This window comes from Macaca thibetana, chromosome 3 (genome assembly GCF_024542745.1).
Source record: "Macaca thibetana thibetana isolate TM-01 chromosome 3, ASM2454274v1, whole genome shotgun sequence".
In the NCBI taxonomy this organism is placed as follows: domain Eukaryota; kingdom Metazoa; phylum Chordata; class Mammalia; order Primates; family Cercopithecidae; genus Macaca; species Macaca thibetana.
The window spans coordinates 34,776,091-34,799,266 of NC_065580.1; positions in this window are offsets into that span (position 1 = coordinate 34,776,091).

Consider the following 23,176-nt stretch of genomic DNA (forward strand, 5'->3'; position numbering starts at 1 on the left):
TAATACTTCTGCAGTAAGTGTGGGGAACAATAGGAGAAAAAATACCTCAGCAATGTTTTTCGATAGAGAGGAAGTGAAAGGCAACTTTTTAAATATATGAGATTCTTAAGAGTAAAAAAAAAAAAAAAATCAGCCGGGCGCGGTGGCTCAAGCCTGTAATCCCAGCACTTTGGGAGGCCAAGATGGGCGGATCACGAGGTCAGGAGATCGAGACCATCCTGGCTAACACAGCGAAACCCCGTCTCTACTAAAAAATACAAAAAAAAAACTAGCCGGGCGAGTTGGCGGGCGCCTGTAGTCCCAGCTACTTGGGAGGCTGAGGCAGGAGAATGGCATAAACCCGGGAGGTGGAGCTTGCAGTGAGCTGAGATCTGGCCACTGCACTCCAGCCTGGGTGACAGAGTGAGACTCCATCTCAAAAAAAAAAAAAAAAAAAAAAAAAAAAAAAAAAAAAAAAAATCTTAAAGGTCAATGCAGAGCTAAATACAGAGAATAGCACGTCTGCTATCTGTTTATTTGTTTATGGGAAAACATACAGTAGTACTATTGATGTTAAACGTCAAAATTTATTAGCAAAGATGCTTTGTATAGTCCTTAAACTAAATGACTTATCCAAATAGACAAGGGCATAATAAATGTTTAAACAAAGTTTCTAAATTTTGAAAAGATGGATCCCCTAGCACACAGAACACATTCCATTCCTAGTGAATCAAGGATGTTATATTTGTAAGGTTCAAATTACTGCCATGACTTTTCTTCTGTTGTGGAGCAATGAGCAGTACAGCAGGCACTTAAACAAAGAGTTCAGGGGGATATATTGAGTGTATTCAAAACTTATGACCTGCAAAAGCTGACAATGTCACAGTACTAGAGTTTCTGGGGAGCTCTCCACTGTTTTTTTAAAGTATGCCAAGAGTTACTCCTTGAACGGACAATACTTTGACAAAAAAGAAATCCAAGCTCATAAAGCAGTCACATTCAGCAGAAATGTCAGTACAAAGAGCTAGAACATTTCTTGAATTTCCTCTATTATCTTCAACCAGGGATTAATATTTAGAACATCATCACCAAAATAAAAAAAAGTCATTTTGATACATAATGAAAGCTGTAGTCATTATATTTATAATAGAGTGATTTGGACGAGTAAGGTGCAGATAAAGTGCATCTTATAACTTACTACTCAGGAGACAGTATTTTCCTGCATAATACAATCGCTGGCCATTGTGATTTAAGAAATATAAAGTGGCTGCCATTCTGACAGGTAATGCATCTTGCAGTGCAATTTTACAGAACAATATAATTGTGTCCACATTACCAAAGCAGTGGTGCACTGGGAAGCCTTGTCATTTCCTCTATGGGGAAATAGTCTGAGCCCTTTTCCTTATTTATAATCACCTTGGTTTGCTCAGATGTATTCCCAAATCCACCAGTCCTTGTGGATTGCATTACATTGCTTTTTGAATCGAACTATTATGAAACAATTAATGAAGTTTTTTTTTTTCTTTTTGTGTACTTTCAGAGAAAACTAAGATCGGTTTCTTAGTGCTCAATTTCTTCTTGCTTTATATGCTCTCAAGCTCCATCACACCTTGAAAACATTAAATCATTTCTCCTGAAATACATCTCTGGTGTCTATATCAAAAGTAAAGTGAGAGTCATGAAGTTAACTTGCAGGTAAACGCATATCATCTCAAATTTCTAACTACAGTTTGTTTTTGAAATATAAGAAAATTTTCTAGAAGAATTTAATATGGTTTTATCATGCTGAACTTGCACAGTTTACACCGCTCTTAGTCTTTTCAACTTGACACCAGAGCAACTACTAGCTTAAAAACTTATAATGAGTCATTTCTGATAATATTTCAGAGGTTTCCTTTGGTGCATATATATATATGTGTGTATATATATGGCATATATACATATATATATGCCATATATACATATATACATGCATACATATACATATGCCATATGTGTATATATATATTTGTATATATATGCCAAAGGAAACCTCTGAAATATTAAAACCACCTGGGTAGCTTTTAAAATAGTAATATTGGGAACCCACCCCAGACCAATTAAATAAGAATCTTTGATGGGAGTCCCAGGTATTAATACCTTTAGAAAGCTTCCCTGGTGATATAAATGTGCAACTATTGTTATTTGATGTAACAACGATTCCTACTTTCAAGGAAGGAAATAAAACATGTTGATGTTGTTACTGTTATTGTTATTGTCATTTGTCTAGAGAGTCATATTTAGTTATTGGAAGAAAGCGTCTTCAATATGAGAACAGAGGACACTATATCATGAAATTTTCCATTATTATCTATGAAGCACTGTGTTTATTTCCTAGTTAAATCCAAGAAGACAAACTTTTAAAGATAAATGTGTAAGATACAGCTTTATCTCGTCAGATTGTGAGTTTCCTCCTTCCAGTCTTAGCCAGAATAACATTCACTTAACCACATTTGCTAATAGACATCCTAAAAAGATATTGTAGTAGACAGAATAATGGCCCCACAAAGATGTCCAGGTACAATTACCCAAGACTTGTGGATATGTTTTCTACATAGCAAAAGGGAGTTTGCTGATATTATTAAGGATCTCAAGAGGGGAAATTTACTTTGGTTTATCCAGGTGGCCTCAATGTAATCACAAGGGTTCTTATCAATGGAAGAAGAAAGTTATAATCAGAGAGATTTGAAGATGCTACACTGCTGGCGTTGAGGATGGAGGAAGGTCCATGAGCCAAAGCATGCAGGAAGCCTTTAGAATCTAGAAACGGCAAGAAAATGGATTGTTTCCTTGAGATTCTATTTTTTAAAATGCAGCCTTACGGACACTTGCTCTTAGAATTTCTAATCTCCAAAACTGAATAGTAATATATTGTGTTGATTTAAGCCACTAAGTTTGTGGTAATTTGTTATAGTAGCAATAGAAAACTAACACAGACACATTGAATTACCTCAAACATTGCCCAACTTGAAAATACCCTCCACTTTTCTCTTGTTCTAGCACTCATTTATTAATTGATTCAAAAAACTGAACTAGACATTGAGAACACAGATATAAAAACAGGGGCCTTTAAAGGTCTAATATCCAGAATCTATAAGGAGCTTAAATAAATCAACAAGCAGAAAACAATCTCATTTAAAATGGGTAAAGGACATGAACAGACACTTTTCAAAAGAAGACACACACACAGCCAAAAAGCATATGAAAAAATACTCGGCATCACTAATCATTAGAGAAATGCAAATCAAAACCACAGTGAGATACCATCTCACACCAGTCAGAATGCCTATTACTCAAAGACCAAAAAATAACATGCTGGCAAAGTTTTGGAGAAAGGAAAATGCTTACACACTGCTGGTGGCAATGTAAATTAGTTCAGCTGTTGTGAAAAGCAGTTGGGCAATTTCACAAAGAACTCAAAGCAGAATTGTCATTTGACCTAGTGATCCCATTATTGGGTATCTCCCCAAAGGACTATAAATTGTTCTGCCATAAAGACATATGCCTGTGTGTGTTCATGGCAACATTACTCACAATAGCAAAGACATGGAATCAACCTAAATGTCCATCAACGGTAGACTGGATAAAGAAAATGTGGCACATATACACTGTTTAATACTACACAGCCATAAAAAGAACAAGATCATGTCCTTTGCAGCAACATGAATGGAGCTGGAGGCCATTATCCTAAGTGAACTAACACAGGAACAGAAAACCAAATATTGCATGTTCTCACGTATTTGTGGGAGCTAAACATTGAGTACATATGGACACAAAGAAGGGAACCACAGACACTGGGGCCTACTTGAGCATAGAGGGAAGGAGGAGGGTGAGAATCAAAATCTACCCATCACATACTATGCTTATTATCTGGGTGGTAAAATAATCTGTATAGCAAACTCTTGTGGCAAACTCTTGTGACAGACCCATATAACAAACCTACAAATTAAGAAACAAAACATGGTCCTTGCCCTCAAGGAGTTTATAGTTAAGTAGCGGTATAAAAACTAGTGTAAAACAGCATAGCAAAGGACGTGAAAGGTTTGCACTGTGCTATGAAGTACCTTGTCAAGGCTATTGCCATTTGCTTAAGGAGATGGTGCTTGACCTATTTCTTGAAGTGGATCAGTGGAGACATTAAAGGGAAGTGAATGAGGTGGGAAAGTTGGAATGCTGTAGGTAAAAGTATAGGTAAAGAGTCAAAGTAAATAATTATGGATAGGCAAAGTGTTTAAGTAAATGAATGTGTGGCTAGAGCTCAGACACACATTAGGCAGTGCTTAAATATGAGATACTCAAGCTACACATAGCAGTCAGCAGCACCACAAAGGTATGCAGCACATGTGTTTTGCTTAAAGAGTGACTCATCCCCAAATAAAAAGGAAATCCAGAAATACCTTAATGTAATTATCACAGAGGACCTTGATCTTAATGCAAATTAGTCTTCCTGTAGGTCAGCTTCCTTAGCTCTCCAGACATGTTCAGAGAGAACTCATTCTAAATTATATTCAAGCTGAGAAAGCTGAAAACTCTGCCCCATTATATGAACCCTTAGTCTGGTCTTGTTTGTTGTTCTATGATGATGTAAAGACTGAATGCATTTCAAATCACTTGGGTCAAGGTGAAAAAACTCCCCAACCCTTACTCCATCTTTGCCAGAGAAATAGTAATGCTAGGAACAGAACACTGCAAGTAGCTATAACCACTTCAACGTTTTAAATAAAAGAGGAAGAAAGTTCAGACTGTGTGTGTGTGCGCACGCGTGTGTATGTGTGTGTGATCATGCTCCCACCACATCTAAGAAGGTACAACCCTCTTATGAATGCATCTCATATATCGTCTTTGTTTTTTTTTCCTTTCTCCCACCTTGTCTCCTGTCCCTAAACCCAGGTTTCCTAATGACCATCAAATATGCTGCTGTCAAGAGGAGTTAAATGTGGCCCCAAGTAGAATACACCAGAGTCTCAGTCTAAAAACCCTGAATGTGGTTATTTATATAACCATTATCAATATCTCCTATACAACTTTATTTCATTATTAATATTTCTATTTTTTAAACATATGTTCTCTCCTGGAGGTGTTATGAATCATTTGAAGGGAAAACATGGGTCCTAAACTTTTACCCTGCCACATTCAGTGATTATAATACCTTTAGTTATTCTTCATTAAATATCTTTTCATATAACAAATCCAAAGTCCTAGAGGTTGAAATTTAGAGGGATTTTGGTGCAAGATTAAAAGCAAAAGGGGATTTTAAGTTCCCTACAGCAAATTAAAACTTGAGTTAATCATGAGTTTTGTGTTTTCTCCTTTAGAAAGTCATCTAAGTAGTGGCCAGGCACGGTGGCTCATACCTGTAATCCCAGCACTTTGGGAGGCCAAGATAGGCAGATCACCTGAGGTCAGGAGTTTAAGACCAGCCTGGCCAACATGGTGAAATTCCATCTCTACTGAAAATAAAAAATTAGCCAGGTGTGGTGGCACGTGCCTGTAGTCCCAGCTACTCAGGAGACTGAGGCAGGAGAATTGCTTGAACCCGGGAGGCAGAGGTTGCAGTGAGCCAAGATCACACCACCTCACTCCAGCCTGGGCAACAGAGTGAGACTCCATCAAGAGAGAAGAGAGAGAGAGAGAGAGAGAGAGAGAGAGAGAGAGAGAGAGAGAGAGAGAGAGAGAGAGAGAGAGAGAGTCATCCAAGTAGCATGAATTCTAAGACAAAAAGGCATTTGGTATCTGATTCCTTTATAGCAAAGACTCTAATCACAGCTTCCTTCTGGAAATAAATTCTAAACACAGGATTGCTCATCCTGCATGAATCCACTTTTCTAATTCTAAGGTATTATGATTCAGCAAAACCTTCCCACTACGTGACTGCTATATTCCTGGCATAGCCAAAAATTTCTCAGAGGGAATATATATGAAACAGTCAAGTTACCATCAACAGGGCTCATAATTTTCTTATTTCCTCCCTGCTTGGTTATGATGGCACTTAAGAGCCTAAGGGAATTAAAAAATACAGGCAACCAGGGACTACCTGTTATTGATTCCAAGTTATTAACTCAAGCATTTTAGAACTCCACAATACTTTAAAATTCATTTTGTCCTGATCATTCATTTTATAGATGATGAAACCAAAATTGAAAGAGGTTAACTGATTGCCCAACTGTACCTACTTTGCAGTTGCAGAACTAGGTCTAAATCCTGGGTCTCCTGATCCCTCTCAAGAAATGTTCTATTTCACCAAAAGTATATATTTCAAGGCTCTTTAATGTTCCTGCTGTAAAACTGGTAAGTTGACTATGGGCTGGCTCTTTTTAGTTACAACCTGGGTGATCCAGTTACCTACTTACTATTGTATCATAAACTACTACAAAACTCAATAGCTTGCTTTTTTGTCACCCATGGTTCTGCAGAGTGTATGTTCAGCTTGGAGTCCTTCATAGAGTTTCAGCCACAGAGCAGCTGAGGATGAAGTCCTCTAACAGCTTCTTCATTCAAATCTGGTACCTGGGCTTGAATAGATGAACAGCCAGAAGCTTCAGGCATCTGCTTCTCTTCCTGTAGCTACCTTGGGCTTCCTCACACCGTGGAGTCTTAGGCTTGCACTACTTACATGGAGTTTGCTTCCCCTAAAGTTAAGTGTTCCAAAAGACCAAAGTAAAAGCCGCAAGACTTTTTATAGGCTTGCATGTCTCAGAATGCTACTTATCTTACATTTTCTCTCACATTCTATCCTATTGGCAAGCAATATACTCAGCTTAGATTCAACCTTGAAACAACATGGGTGAAATAGCAAGACCATCTTTACTTTACTTTTTATGTACATTTTAACAACTTATTTAAATACTGAATGCCTTAGTTTAGCCAGAATTTAAATCCCCTGAATAACATTCAATCATTATTCAGAGACAATTAGACAAAATATAGCAGTTTGTCTATGCATGAAAGATATTTTCTACCTCAAAATTATTGAAGGACCACTCTGTATGGATGTTCCCAACATTGAAGTCTATAGTCTATTTAACTTTTTAAAATGGAATCCTTTCCTGTCTCATAGCTATAAGCTCATTAGATTACTAGACATTTAATATAAAATGTGTGCTGTTTCCTCCTTGAAAAATTGAAAAATTAGGCTTCTCCAATTAGTGTTCTACATTGGGATCTGACAAGATAAAAATACAGCATTTCTTCTATTAAAATGGTCTATCTGTAACAAACAAAATAACTAGTTGGCACATTTTGTTCTCTTTTCCTCAGCTTTTGACTCTGTGAACAAAAATGGGCTGTAAAGTATAAATTGTATATATTTATAAAATGCCTAGAAAAGACAGAGAGAAATATTAGTTGGTTTTCTCTGGTTGATAAGAATATGTGTCTTTAAATTTTACTCATATTATCTACCAGGAACATAAATGATTTCTGTAATAAAATCATAATAAAATGTTAAAGAAGAGTTATAGATACATTTTCAGAAAATTTTTTTCAGGCATTGTAGAGACTTTTATCTGTAACTATTTGCTCAATGACTACCAAGTATTAAAATAAATCACATTTAGTAACTGAAGCTAAAATCTATACACATATAACCTGTTTATCTTGGAGACTAGAGGGTAAATTACATGGCTCAGCACTAGATATTCTATGAAGGTTTTACCAAAACAGAAAGTCATAGTTTAGATAGTCCATTGAATTACATATATAATAAAATATGGCCAATCTCTAGCATTAAAAACTCACGACTGTGACCACGCCTTTAAAAATGTGTTATTAGAAAACATCCACAATGATCTCTTGAGGAATACTGTAGTGCTGTGGAAAAAATAACTCTCAGTTTATGCCTAGGCAGAAGTGATGCAGCTTTCTGGTAAGGTTTATGCCATAGGAGGACAATTCTGATTATGTAAGTTTATGGTTTTTCCTTGGCTGGCAACAGCAAGGAGCTATACTCAATACCTTTGTTAATTAAAGGATATGATATCAAAGCTACTCCAGCCTAGTTCTTTTCAGAAACTCAGTTAAGAGAAGTAAGATTCATGGACCTGAGTGACCCATAAAGCAATAAACATCCTTGAGAAATCTGAGTGTCAGAGACGCCACCCCTCCCATCTTCTGCCCCCTCCTCCCAGACAGCAAAATGCTTTTACAAAACTGTGTTTTGAATGACGTCATATCATAGGACCTGATAAGAAATACTCGATGTGGTCCTTATTTTGTTTACTCTAAGATACTACTAAAGTTGTCATTTAGTATGAAGTTATACTCTTTGTCCCATAAGAAGAACTGGACCTTTCTTCTTAACAGCTTGCGCTGTTCTTGAATAACTGGGTTATTTCTGTCAAAGTCATTGTGCATTATGGGATTTTTGTCTTTTCTTCTGCTTTATGGGTGTTAGAAAACTGAGAATCTAATGTGTGACCCAACTCAAGAAGAGCTTGACATTTGCAGGAACTTATTCTATGTGTTTCAGGATTCTCAGTATGTAAGCTGGTCTCAACCACAAGAGAGGAATACTAGTGATATCCACTACTTCATTTAGTACCATAATGAGCTAAGGAAAGAAGTAGGGAATGATTTAATTATTCTTCCCTCTTTTGCACAATGGCTTCTCCTTCTTTCTCTCAACAAAGTGTCTAGGAGAAATGAAGACCCCCAACACAGTGTTCTCTTCTTGGTGATTAGTTTTCTTCTTTGGAGATTTTTCATACCTATTCAAATTGGCCAAATGAATTGACTGGTGTGCACCATTTAGCGAATGGAAGTAAAGGGTATGAATCAGTAAAGTTGGATATTTGGGTGTCTATTTCCTGGTAATTGTGTCTATATCCACAATCAACTTATATCACTAATAAACATCAGTATGAGAGATTTTGAGACACTATTCGAGTTGGTAAAATTTCTAAAAATTAAAAAAAAAATAAAGCTGAAGTTTCTTATCTGATAGTGGGATTATTCATGAAAAGGTTAATCCCTTCTTTTGCTTACAAACCACTTATTTTGGAGTGGTTTATGAATTGTTCAAGGTCAAAAATTATCACAGCTTAAAACAAATGAATTTTGTTGGTTAAGAATAAGAGAATAAAAGACATTATAGATTTCCCTTTGAAAGGGCAGTGGAACACGTGTTTTACTTACAGCAACTAAACACTTTATACAAGAGCAACTGTATTCAACAAAAGTGAATATAGTAATGAGAATGAATGAATGAAACTCCAAACATTGACTCAAATACACTCAGATACTTAAATGCTACTGAATGACCACAACATAAAGAAACAAAAATTATAAATACATCCAGAACTTTGTACCCAGAGTTTTGAACTTCATCCATGCTTATCCTTCAGCATCGTTGATGTTGGGGCTGTTATGCTCTGTAACAATGAGTGGACTCCAGGTATGTAAAGATCAAATTGTGGTCATGCCAGAATTTATCTCCATACGTTAACTTTGCAGTAGAAATTCCAGTATTGCAGACCATATCTATAACATGTCATTAAGGGAAATTTACATAAAATAGGTTGGACAAATAAAGCAACATTTTTCATTGTTGCTTCTCCCCACGTGACACAGATAAAAGCAACCCCAAGTGAAGACTCTCAAATCCCTCAATCCAAGTGGCAAACTGACTGGCATAAAAATTAATTCCTAAATAGTAGGTGGAAGGGTGCATCTGAAGCTTCTTTAATCTAAAATCCAAAATACACACACATACAAAAGGTCCTGACACAACCTCGTTGGTGTTGAAAGAGGATTTAAATGATCCGATGGATGGTATAAGCTACAAATAAATTTCAGTATTTAGTCTGGGCACAGTGGCTCATGCCTGCAATCCCAGCACTTTGGGAGGCTGAGGTGGGCAGATCACCTGGGGTCAGGAGTTTGAGACCAGCTTGGCCTACATGGTAAAACTCCTGTCTGTAGTAAAAATACAAAAATTATCCAGGCATGATGGCACATGCTTATAGTTCCAGTTACTCAGGAGGCTGAGGCAGGTCCTCAATACCTGCAGCTGCCATTTGCCTTTCTTATAATGTTTCGGGGAAAAAAACAGGTGGAAAAAATCAGAATGTTTTCTCCACAAATTAACAATAGATGGCGATAGATGTATTTATGTACTTCAATTTTTGGTTTATTTTTGCATAATTACATAATAAACCCAGATCGAGAACTTGGATTATGGCTATAGAGACATGCTTGTTACTCACAAGCATGAAATAGTGTTCTGTGTCCCAGAACCTGAAACAGCTTTCTGTTTAGTACAACTCCCTAATACTTGGAATTCAAGAAGATGGTATTACTGTTATTGCCATTTGAACCTCCTTCTGAGGCTCAAAAGAAAATATGTTATTCCTCTCCATAAAACACCCCCCAAGGCCAGGTACAGTGGTTCATGTCTGTAATCCCAGCACTTTGGGAGGTCGAGGCGGGTGGATCACAAGGTCAGGAGTTCGAGACCAGTCTGGCCAATATGGCAAAACTCCATCTCTACTAAAAATACAAAAATTAGCCAGGCATTGTGGCATGTGCCTGTAGTTATGGCGAAACCCTGTCTCTACTAAAAATACAAGAATTACCCGGGCGTGGTGGCATGTGTCTGTAGTCCCAGCTACTCAGGACGTTGAGGCAGGAGAATCACCTGAACCTGGGAGGCAAAGGTTTCAGAGAGCCGAGATCATGCCACTGCACTCCAACCTGGGTGACAGAATGAGACTCCATCAAAAAAGAAAAAAATAATAAAAACAAAAATTAAAAAATAAAAAAACAAACCCAAATAATCACATGTAAGCATTAACTGTATTTGGTTTTTGGTGTTTCATTTCCTTTTTTTTTTTTTTTTTTTTTTTTTTTGAGACAGAGTCTCACTGTGTCTCCTAGACTGGAGTGCAGTGGTACGATCTCAGCTCACTGCAAGCTCCACCTCCCAGGTTCACACCATTCTCCTGCCTCAGCCTCCTGAGTAGCTGGGACTACAGGCGCCCACCACCACGCGTGGCTAATTTTTTTTATTTTTAGTAGAGACGGGGTTTCACCATGTTAGCCAGGATGGTCTCGATCTCCTCATCTCGTGATCCACCCGCCTCGGCCTCCCAAAGTGCTGGCATTACAGGCGTGAGCCACCACGCCCGGCCTGGTGTTTCATTTTTAGCCTGCCTTTACACATCAAGAAACAGAATAAAAAGTTTACTGCTTAAATACATTCATTGTAGTAAGTAGGCCATTTGCCAGTAGATTGGTTTATGTGAGTAGATTTCAAAACTGTTCCTGGTACATGTCCATGATGTTTATGAAAAAGCAGTCACAAAGGAAGAACTGCTTTCCATGAAGTTGGGGGGATATGACAAGTTCAAAGCACAGCATGCAGTAAGGACAGAGGGAATGAGACAGTGTGGGTAATGTCATGAAGGGGCAGCCTTTGAAAAATAAGAGAATAGGTGACTCAAGATTTTGTAGACAGCAGTGAAAGTCAAAAGGTCTTAATAGGAGCTGCTGAGGACTTGCTTTGGGACTATTGTTTTTGAGATAGATACAAATACAAATTGGAATTTTTGTTTGAGTTTGCTTCTGCAAATAAGATGTCTTTCCAAGGGTATGTATGTATATATATACACACATATAATCCTTCCAGGAATATATCTATGCTGCAACAACTATCAAATCTCTGTTTCCATCTCTAATATCTTTTCTAAGCTCCAGATCATGGATCCAGCAACCTGTGAAGACCTTTCACTTCATCAATTGTCTCAGAACCCAACATGGCCAAATCTGAATGTATTAAATCCCATAAAACCTCTCCCTCCTCCTCCATTCCTTTTTTGTCTTCCTCCTCCTGCAACCCCAGGTCAGTGAAGATTTACCACTAGCCATACATTTCATTTACCTAAGGTAGACACTGGGTTCTTCTTTCAATCCTTCCTATCTCTTGTCTTTTGCTTCTAATCTCAAAAAGTTGATTCCATCTGCTAAATAACTTGCAAATCTATCCACTTCTTTCCATTTCCAGTGTCTCTAGATCAGTTTAAGATAGGGTCATTTTCCATATATGTTTCTATAATTATCTCCCCGTATCCTTCAAATTTGCTCCATTTCAACACATTCTCCAAACTATACTCAAATGGATTTTTGCAAGATGAAAACCTGAAAATATCACATCCCACTTGAAAAAAAAATCTTTTAATACCTCTCATGGATTTTAGGATAAATTCCAAATTCCTAAGGTGTTTTGTAAGGCCCTATATGATTTTTATTCCTCCTGATCTTCCAACTTACCTCTGTCGCCTCTTTCAGTCACTCCAGATCCAGTCATGTGCTGGATTTTAATTAAGCTTGCTCTCATTCTAAGCCTTTGGATATGAAATTTCTTCTTTCCCTCTTTCCTCTTCTAAAGGATGTTACTCATCCTTCAAATTCCATTTTATTATTAGTTGTAATGAGAGTAATGATGATAGTTACCATTTAACACTTTTTTCAGTTATGTCTAATACCCATAGACTATTTTTGTTCCTTTTTAAAACTTTTAAGTTTGGGGTACAAGTTCAGGTTTGTTACATAGGTGAGCTTCTGTCATGGGGCTTATCATATGGATCATTTCTTTTATGTGCTTAACACTATACACAAAATTTTTTTCTTTGCACACCAAATCCATGAGGAGGTACATAAATGGATACATTAAAGATGAGGAAACTAAGGTTAAATAATGTGAGTAAGTTATTTACTTTACAAATCTTTGGTTTCTTTGCCACCATCTTTCTTGCCCTTTAGAACTTGGGTTGGTTCTCTGCTCTTGTGCTTCCGTAGCATCTGGTACCTATTCTAGTGGTGGCACTTCTCAGCTACTATCTCCTCTTTCTTTTTTGCTATCTGCTCTGTTTCCCTTATGAGAATTTCCATACATTCGTGAGATAAATCTTATTCCACATTGTACTAACCCCCTGCCTCCGCTAATCAACCTCTCTAGCACAGTGGCTGACACACAGAAGGCATTCAAAAAATATATATTTATTGCATTAACAAAATGATAATTCTTTTTTCTGAGGTTTGCTCATCTTGTCAGAAGGAAGAAACTATTAGATTTAGCTATTTATTAACCTTTGCCTTTCCCCTTTCCCCCAAGGTTTCAAGGCTTTGTGGAATGAAATCTCCTTTTCACAAAACTGTTGGAAATACCCTGGTCTTTACTTCACTCTTTCATTTAAAAAGATTAAAAGCTAAATTTCATCTAGAATGATTGCAAGTTCACAAAATGAGAAATATATTAAAACTAAGCTGCTGTTTTGAAATTGTTTTAAATTACAAAATAGCCAAATTCTGCATAAGCTATGCAGGTAAAACAAAAGCTCCTTGTTCATTTCTGTGACATTAGTAACTCTTGCATTATTTAGTGAAAAAGAATCTGCTCACCAACTTGAGTAAAGTAACTTGCACTCATTCAGCAAAACCAGAAAAGACAGGGAATGATATTTCATCCATAATTTCAACATTCATTATAGTTGAAAAAAATCTGATCATATAACACAAGGCCAAAGATCTCTTCAGAGTATTACAAACTTCTCCCTGTTTAATTATGAGAATCCAAGCCAGTTAACAACTTGGTGCTTTTTTAAAACATAGAATGTAATACATTCTCCCTTTTTGCCTCTGATGGTGTTGAGACTACAAATAAAATAATAGACTGGAAGTACTTGTACAATTGTACGACCAATTCTTAGGAGTTACAAAGTGATTCAAAGAAATTTAAACGTGTATACTCAAAAAATCAATCTTTCAAACCAGGAGGCTAATTTTACATTTAGTGCATGCAAGCAAACTTTTCTGAAATATTGTTTAGTTTTCTGTTTGTTTCTAAAAACAAAATACCAAACAAAAGAAAATGAAATTTAAGAAATAAACTTCATCTTCAAAACTGCAGATAGTACTTAATATTTATACCACTTAAGCACAATATTTCAAATTGTAAGCCATGAGACTTATGCAAATATAAAATGTGTACGTGAAAAAGATGTTATATAATTTATTAATTAGTGTGGAAATCAGTCAGATGTTGGAATGGGTTTAAAGGTAATTGGAAGAATAGACATATAGGTATATAGATAATTGGAAATGCTGAAATACATTTGCTAATAAATGTAAAAGAGTTTAATATCTTGTAGAATAATAAAATGTAAAGCTTAGATTATCTTTTCTACAGAGTATAAATAATCCCAAACAAGAATAATTTGCATTACTCTCAGCTTCCTACAATTTAATATATTACTCCTATAGAGCTATAAATCACTCCAGGCAATAGAAAGAGGGGCATACCCCTAGATAATCAGATAATTTCCCCAAATATCTACTTGATAATGTCTTACAGTCCACTGAAAGGACCTAGGAATCTGTTTTGCCCATTTCCATGTTTAACAAATTTTCTTTGACATTATCTATAGAATGAAAGATAGAAAAATTAGGCTAGCAGAGATCCTCCCTTCTGTAATACATTTTTAGTTTTAGATACTCATAAGCTTGAATCTAAATGTTCAACAAGTTAAAAGTCTTCAGTTGTTGCAACATAGACCCCAAATTTCTAAGATCGAAAATGATTTAGGAACTAATTATTGTAAAAGTCCCTACAATGACGACGTTTAAGATAACTGTAACTGAGCCTTTCAAAGAAATAGCTCACAAAATAAATTCTAACACAGGACGTCATCCAAAATCAAAGTTTTACTGCTGCTGTTGTTTATTTCTTTTACTTTATATTCTGTATTTGTTCTGTGTCATAATATAATTTATGTTTGGTTTTAAATCTGCTTTGCCCGTATCTCCCCTTTCATGTAATATTTGGTTACATTTATACAAGATCAATAATTTTAATTTCATTTGTGTTTCTAGTTTTCTCAAGCAGCACAAGTAATTAGTTTGGCTTTCTATCCTGCTGAAAGTAAGTGCCATGCAGCAAGGGTGTTCTCTTGTTCAACGCTATCCCCCCAGCATGCCTGCTGAGGATGAAGGGCTCAATCAACATATATTACTTGAATGAATATTCTGGCTGAACTGCAATCACAACAGTTTTGAATAAGATACAAGAATACTGAATTGACTTGACTCATTCAACTTTATAAATATTAACTTTTAATAAATCACTTTATCATATATATGTATATACAGTTTGTGAATGAATAAGCATAAAATTAAGGACATCGAGTCAGTGGACAAAATGATAACTTCCCTTCTGCATTTTTTTCAGTGAGCACAGGGATCAGCTTTGATACTAAGCAACTGAAGTAATATATTTTTCCATTATCCTTCTCTGTGTAACAGGTAACAAATCAGTTGCATATTGCATAATTCCTAACAAGGCCAATAAAGAAATGGACTATTGGGAACTAATGAAATAAAATCTACCGTGTTCATGTCTTGGGTTTTTCCTTCTTCAGCATTCAGCTAAAAATTAAAAAGAAAACATTGATATATAGAAAAAGAAAGCAAAGACTTTTGTCTTTTATTAAAACTAAAGAACGACTTGGAATCAGGACAAAAGTAGATCAATACTTCATAATTCTATATGGAATATATCATAGTTGAGAATTTGAACCTATAATGACAACTCTTAACTCCTACAAGGTTCTTAGACTTAAAAGAAAAATTAAGTTTAATAGATTAGTTTCAAAGATTGAAAGGCAGTCTGATTTTCTAGAAGTATAAAGATACTTGCTTTAATAGCTCTGAGTTAGCAAGTCTATGTACATAAAATCACCCCTTTCCTTGAACATCCATTTAATCCTGCCAGAGACAAAGACTTAAATGTGTATGTAACAGAGAGAAAATTTTGCTATTTGCAGCTAAACACTTTTCTTAAATGTATGTATTATATATTCTTTTATGTTAGGAATAATAGTGCTATTCTTGTAAAAATTATTCATGTTCATTGTAAAGAAAAAAGTAAGGTGTACAAATTCACCACTGGCATTAACGTTGGACAATTATAAATTCAGAAATTCTCTTATTCATATATATGTAGAAGATACATAGAAAGATAGATAGAAGTAATTTTAGAATCTTTGATCATATTGTAAATGCTACTTTGTAATAAAAGGCAACCATTTTACCTTCTGAATTAAACAGAAGGGGAGAAAACTGGAAGTCAAACTGAAAGAATCTGAAATATACATAAAAGTTTCTTCACTGCAGGAGATATGATTTCCTAAAAGGCCCTCTGGCAAAAAAAAAAAAAAAAAAAAAAAAAAATTATTCTTATGTTTAAGGTCTGATGTTCTTGGCATTCATTGACCTGAATCCAATTTCCTGGAACAAAACGTGCCTTTTTAAGCTGAGAGTCAACTGTTAATTTTAGGGATCACTCCTTTGTTACATTTTTGACTGATGCTTTTTCTGTTTCATTCACTGAGTTATCCTGAAATATCACTTAGCCTTTACAGGACTGTCTTCACCCTCCACACCTAAAAAGGAACGTGGTGGAATATAGCGATGAAGAGTACTGGCACTAGAGCCAAGCTGGCCAGCTTTAAGCCCCAGCTTCTCCGTTTCCTATTTGTGTGACCGCTGAGCAATTTAACTTCTTAAAGCTAATTTTAAAAATCTTTTTTTATTAGAGAAATAAAAATGATAATTCCTATTGTTGTGTTGATTGTGTCAGATGAAGATATATGTAAAGCCCTTAAAAAGTACCTGGCACAAAGTAATTGCTTAATAATCTTTTTAACTGTTATCATATCTATTGTTACAATATCATTGTTTTTTATTTACTTTATTTTTCTCATCTTTCTTCTCTGTCAGTGTTATTGGTCGGGAAACAGCACAACCAAATTTGGTAATTTGGGGAGAGTTCAAGAAATAAACCGTTTATAAAAGTGTGGGAAGGTTATAGGAAAACCCCAAAGGATGTGCAGTGACAGGGAGTGTGGGAAGAAGAATTCTTACTTCCCCAGATCTGAAGCGGTGAAGTAAGGAAGCGGTTACAGAAACTCAAAGAGAAATACAGAGAGAGAGAAGGCGATGCAGGTAGAGGGAGAGGAGGACAAAGACAGAGAATATGCAGAGTAGAGGGGACCTATTGTTTGGAGATGGCAGGCAGCAGGCCCACTCTCATCCTCTGATCCTGTGAGGAGCTGGCCAAAGGGAAAACTACCCAGACCTCATTCTCTTACCCTGCTCCAGTCTTTTGCAAGTACATCCCTTTAGCTAAACACAATCAGAAGCCCCAGAATGAGAAATCTTTGCTGTATTATCTTATTCTGGTAGGCCACTGGGGATACAATGCAATTACAGCCAAATGGAAAATATCCAGCACAGCATGCAATTTTATTCTTTCATGTCTCCTCTGTCCCTTGCTATTGCTAATTTATTGTTCTGTGTTAGTGTTATTTGGGGGGTCTCAATTTGTTTCTTTGACTCTGCTATTTTCCTTTTTATCCATGTAGTTGTTTTATCATCTAGTCTCTGATCTTAAGATTATATTCATATTCTTATTTGATCTTGTATTTTATTAGATTCATGTTTTCATTAAAATATTTTATAGTCTCATGGGACTTTTTAGAAACATGTTCTTCGGTTGCCTTTTATTCAGAAGGTTTCTACACTCTTCTCCTGTATGTTGATTTTATGTTTGTTTTGTTTCCACATTATTATACTATTTGTTTTCATCCTGATCATACTTAATATGAGATTCTTTATTAAAGTTTTCATTTCTTCTGATATAGGATATTTAAATTCTCTTTCATAGCCTCATTGGCTGTAACTGGAGTCTTGTGTTCTATAGTTCTGGGAAGTGATGGTGGGGAAAGGCTCTTTTGAAGGCACATGTACCTTTTGCTGATGGAACTTGGCCCTGTCCTCTCTAAGATGGCTGCAATGTCTAAGGCACCCTTGGAGTTCAAATCTTTCCAATTCTTTATGTAGTCTTAGGCCTCAGTTCTTTAGCCCAAATGCTTCATCTACATCTCCCCACCAACTGTTTCTGCTCTCCCTCATCTGAAATGGGGAAACAGAAAATCAACTCAGACAATTTTTTTGAAAATGTCAGCTATTCATAAGGATTTACAGGATGTTGTCAACTCACCAGTACTGCTTCTAGAAGGTGGTAGTAGAAGAGGGGCTAAGATATTCTTCTGAATCCTCAGACTCTGTCCCTGTTACCACCTCTTGATATTTAAGGTGTGTGGATAAGAACATTCTTCTGCTTTGTCATAGTTTAATAGTCGGTAAATTTTCTATTCATTTTTATTATTTTCAGGTGTTTTTCACTTCATTAGATAATGACTATACAGACACACACACATGCATATACACACAATTGAAGTATTTCTACAGTTTCTTTAGATGAGTTGGTGTTTGTATCAGTCTGTTTTCATGCTGCTGATAAAGACATACCCGAGATTGGGCAGTTTACAAAAGAAAGCAGTTTAATTGGACTCACAGTTCCACGTGGCTGGGGAGGCCTCACAATCATGGCAGAAGGCAAAGAGGAGCAAGTCACATCTTACATGGATGGCGGTAGGCAAAGAACTCCTGGTTTTTTAAAACCATCAGATCTCGTGAGATTCATTTACTATCATGAGAATAGCATAGGAACGACCCACCCCCATAATTCAATCACCTCCCACCAGGTTCCTGCAATGACCTGTGGGAATTGAGGGAGTTAAAATTCAAGATGAGATTTGGGTGTGAACACAGAGCCAAATCATATCAGTATTTTAATCCATTCTCACACTGCTGTGAAAAATACCTGAGACTGGGTAATTTATAGAGAAAAGAGGTTCAATTGACTCAGCGTTCCACATGGCTGGGGAGGTTTCAGGAAACTTACAACTGTGGTGGAAGGCACCTGTTCACAGGGCAGCAGGAGAGAGAATAAGTTTCAGCCGGGGAAATGCCAGACGCTTATAAAACAATCAGATCTCGTGAGAACTCACTATCATGAGAACAGCATGAGGGATACTGCTCCCATGATTGAATTACCTTCCACAGCGTACCTCCTACTACACGTGGGGATTATGGAAATTACAATTCAAGATGTGATTTGGGTGGGGCCACAGTAAAGCCATATCATTCTACACCTGGTCCCTGCCAAATATCATGTCCTCACATTTCAAAACACAATCATGCCTTCCCAATAGTCCCCCAAAGTCTTAACTCACTTTAGCGTTAACCCAATAGTCCAAGTCCAAAGTCTCATCTGAGACAAGGCCAGTTCCTTCTGCCTATGGGCCTGTAAAATCAAAAGCAAGCTACTTACCTCCTAGATACAATATGGGTACAGAAATTGGGTCAATACACCCATTCCAAATGGGAGAAATTGACCAAAACCAAGGGGCTACAGGCCCCATGCAAGTCCAAAATCCAATAAGGCAGTCATTAAACCTTAAAGTTCCAAAATGATCTCCTTGGACTCCATGTGTCACCTGATGCAAGAGGTGGGCTCCCATGTCCTTGGGAAGCTCTGTCCCTGTGACTTTGCAAAATATAGTACCCCCATCCCAGGGACTTTCATGGGCTGGCATTGAGTGTCTGTGACTTCTTCAGGCACATGGTGCAAGCTATTACTTGGTCTACCATTCTGGAGTCTGGAGGATGGTGGCCCTCTTCTCATAGATCCACTAGGCAGTGCCCCAGTGGGGACTCTGTGTGGGAGATCTGACCCCATATGTCCCTTCTGTACTTCTTTAGCAGAAGTTCTCCATGAGGGCTCCACCCCTGCAGCAAACTTCTGCCTAGACCTCCAGCCATTTGTATACATCTTCTGAAATCTAGGCAGAGGTTCCCAAACCTCATTTCTTGACTTCTGGGCACCCCCAGTCTCAACACCTTCCAAAGCATGGGGCTTGCACCCTCTGAAGCCACGGCCCGAGCTGTACTTTGGCCCCTTTTAGACATGGCTGGAATGGCTGGGACACAGAGCACCAAATTCCTAGACTGCACAAAGCAGGAGGGCCCTGGGCCCTGCCCACAAAACCATTTTTCCCTTCTAGGTCTCTGCATCTTTATGGGAAGTGCTGCCAGGAAGATCTCTGACATCCCCTGAAGACATTTTCCCTATTGTCTTGGTTATTAATATTTGTCTCCTCGTTATTTATGAGAATTTCTGCAGAGGGGTTGAATTTCTGCCCAGAAAACAGGTTTTTCTTTTCTCCTGCATCATCAGGTTGCAAATTTTCCCAACTTTTATACTCTGTAACCTCTTCAATGCTTTGTTGCTTGGAAATTTATTCAACCAGATACCCTAAATCAGATCTCTCAAGTTCAAACTTCCATAGCTCTCTAGGGCAGGGGCAAAAAGCTGCCAGTCTCTTTGCTAAAGCATAGCAAGAGTGACCTTTACTCCAGTTCCCAAGAAGTTTCTCATTTTCATCTGACACCACCTCAGCCTGGCCTTCATTATTCATATCATTATCAGCATTTTGGTCAAAGCCATTCAGTAAGTCTCCAGGAAGTTCCAAACTTTCCCACATTTTCCTGTCTTGTTCTGAGCCCTCCAAACTGTTCTAATCTCTGCCTGTTACCCAGTTCTGAAGTCACTCCCACATTTTCAAGTATCTTTATAGCAGCACCCCACTCTCTGTGGTACCAAGTTACTATTTTAGTACATCTCACACTTCTATGAAGAAATACCTGAGACTGGGTAATTTATAAAGAAAATAGGTTTAATTGACTCACAGTTCCACATGGCTGGGGGAGACCTCAGGAAACTCACAATCATGGTGGAAGGCAACGCTTCACAGGCTGGCAGGGGAGAGAATGAGTGCCAGCAGAGGAAATGCCAGATGCTTATAAAACTATCAGATCTCGTGAGAGTTCAGTCACTATCATGACAACAGCATAAGGGAAACTGCTCCCATGATTCAGCTACCTTCTACTGGGTACCTCTCATGACACATGGGGATTATGGGAATCATAATTCAAGATGAGATTTGGGTGGCGACACTGCCAGACTATATCAGGTGGCAAATGGAGAATAGATATTTTATTAACTCTTGGTATTTAATTATCTTTTCTCCAAATAATTATAAATTCTAAATATAATTGGAAAAAAAATAAGGAAAAATAGATACATCAATATAATTAGCATTTTTTTGTATTTAGCAATGCTAAGAATCTTTGTTTTTATCAAACAAAACGATGGAATGATGACCATAGCTACACTTTGGGGGAGTTCATAAAAGGGAGAAGAGAGAGCATTCCTTGGCATGAACTTATTTGCAGGCATAGCAAGGAAAAGAGGACATTCCTTTTAAGTGGGTTTCCTGAGGTACCTAACAAGCAGAAAGAACTCAACAAATATTTGCTCACTGATTAAAAATCAGAACTTAAAGTTTTGCCACTTCATAAATCCTGTAACTCAAAATAGCCTAATTATATTTTTCAAGTCAATGAAAAATGTTTAAGCTTCAAATAGACTTGATTTTATGTGGCTCAGAAGCCACTCCACCTAGTCACTATTATTGGAAATTTTCTGTGACCCTGGGCATGCTTGCCACTTCCTATTTATCACAGAAACCAAATAATAAACCTGCTTCCTGAAGTTTATCAGAAAAGTGCTGGGTGTATTCAGGGGAGAGAAACAGAGAAGATGGTGATGGTGGTTATTAATAATAATTAATTATTTATACAGTGCTGACAGAGGGCTCACTGATGGAGAAGGTGCAGAATCTGAGATAGACTCCTCTCTGCCTGGAGTCAGAATTCTAAGTGAGATAAGCAATTCAGACATGAAATACGCCTTGTCAAGCCAGAGGTCAAAGCTTCTAATTTCAGAATTTCTTTAGCATAAGTTTCACTTTTTAAAGTTATTAAGAGCTTATTCTATAGTGGTAAAAAGTGGCCTTCCAATAATACACAAGTTTAGGTACAATACAATATGTTCTCCTCTCAAAACAACTTAAAATATGAATGAATATCCTAAATTATAAAATTATTTTGACTAGAGACTCAGAAATGGAGTTTGATTACTATCTTTCCTTTCTTACTTCATTTTTGTCTGAAATAGCCGTGGGTTTTTTTAAAATGCAGTTTATTAGACCAGGGTAAATGCTGGCCTTAAATGGGCTGAAAATAATATTCTAGCATGTTTTTATTAGCAATTTCTGCCCCAATGGGGTATAGCAGGAAATTTAATAGAAGCTGTGGCCTCCAGGAGCCTTTGGAGACAACAGAGCTTTCTGAGGAAAACACAAGGAGCAGGACAGTTAACTTTCTTAAGAAATTCTTTTTAGGTCTGAACTATTGCCCAGTTCAGTTACTCTTGAAAAAGCAAACAGCTGTCATCGACATTTTAGGATCTGGGGAGGAGGGGTGGAAAGCTGTAGCGTCACTAAGAAAGCAGCCAGCCATCAGCCCCATGCCTGTTTCACTGCCTGCCATCATCCATGTAAGATGTGACTTGCTCCTCTTTGCCCTCCACCATGATTGTGAGGCCTCCCCATCCACATGGAACTGTGAGCACAATTAAACCTCTTTCTTTTGTAAATTGCCCAATCTCAGGTATGTCTTTATCAGCAGTGTGATAATGGAAATGTGCAGAGTCCTTTAAATACCTCCATCCACTTAAGGAATCTCTGATTCCCCAAACTGAAACAACGACCCTATTCAATGGTTGCATTTTTCTCTCTTCTTGGTATAAATATATTCTTTAAAAATACTTAAATTACCCTGGGGAATAGTTAAAGAATTGGAGATGAGAACAGTGATTTTCTGAAAAGAACACCTTAACTAGCAGATATATCTTCAGGCAACAACAAAATTAATGACCAGTCATAACCCAAACCAGAGCATTCAGAATGGCAACTGACATCTTGCTACATTCCTCTGACTTATCATGTTCTTTTTCTCTCGCTTGAAGGGGAGATAAAGCTCTTAATCATCAAGAATGCTTAGACTAGTGATTGAAGAGAGTCATATTCAAGCTATTTCTTCCACAGTGGGTTGTGACTTTGGGGCTCAAAATGTTTCCAAGCTGCTGATTTTGAGGTTATCCATGAGAAATAGCCATTCAAGTAACATAATTCTAGAAACATAAAATCTGGACCTCAATTTCTTCCCCTCTGCTATGTGATTTACATGTCACTCTACCTCATCAATTTCTTGTCACTTGGGAACTAAATTGATTAAATCTTGTTGAATTATCTGAGTGAACTATCACCAACATCAAAGCATCACTTCTGTACAATTT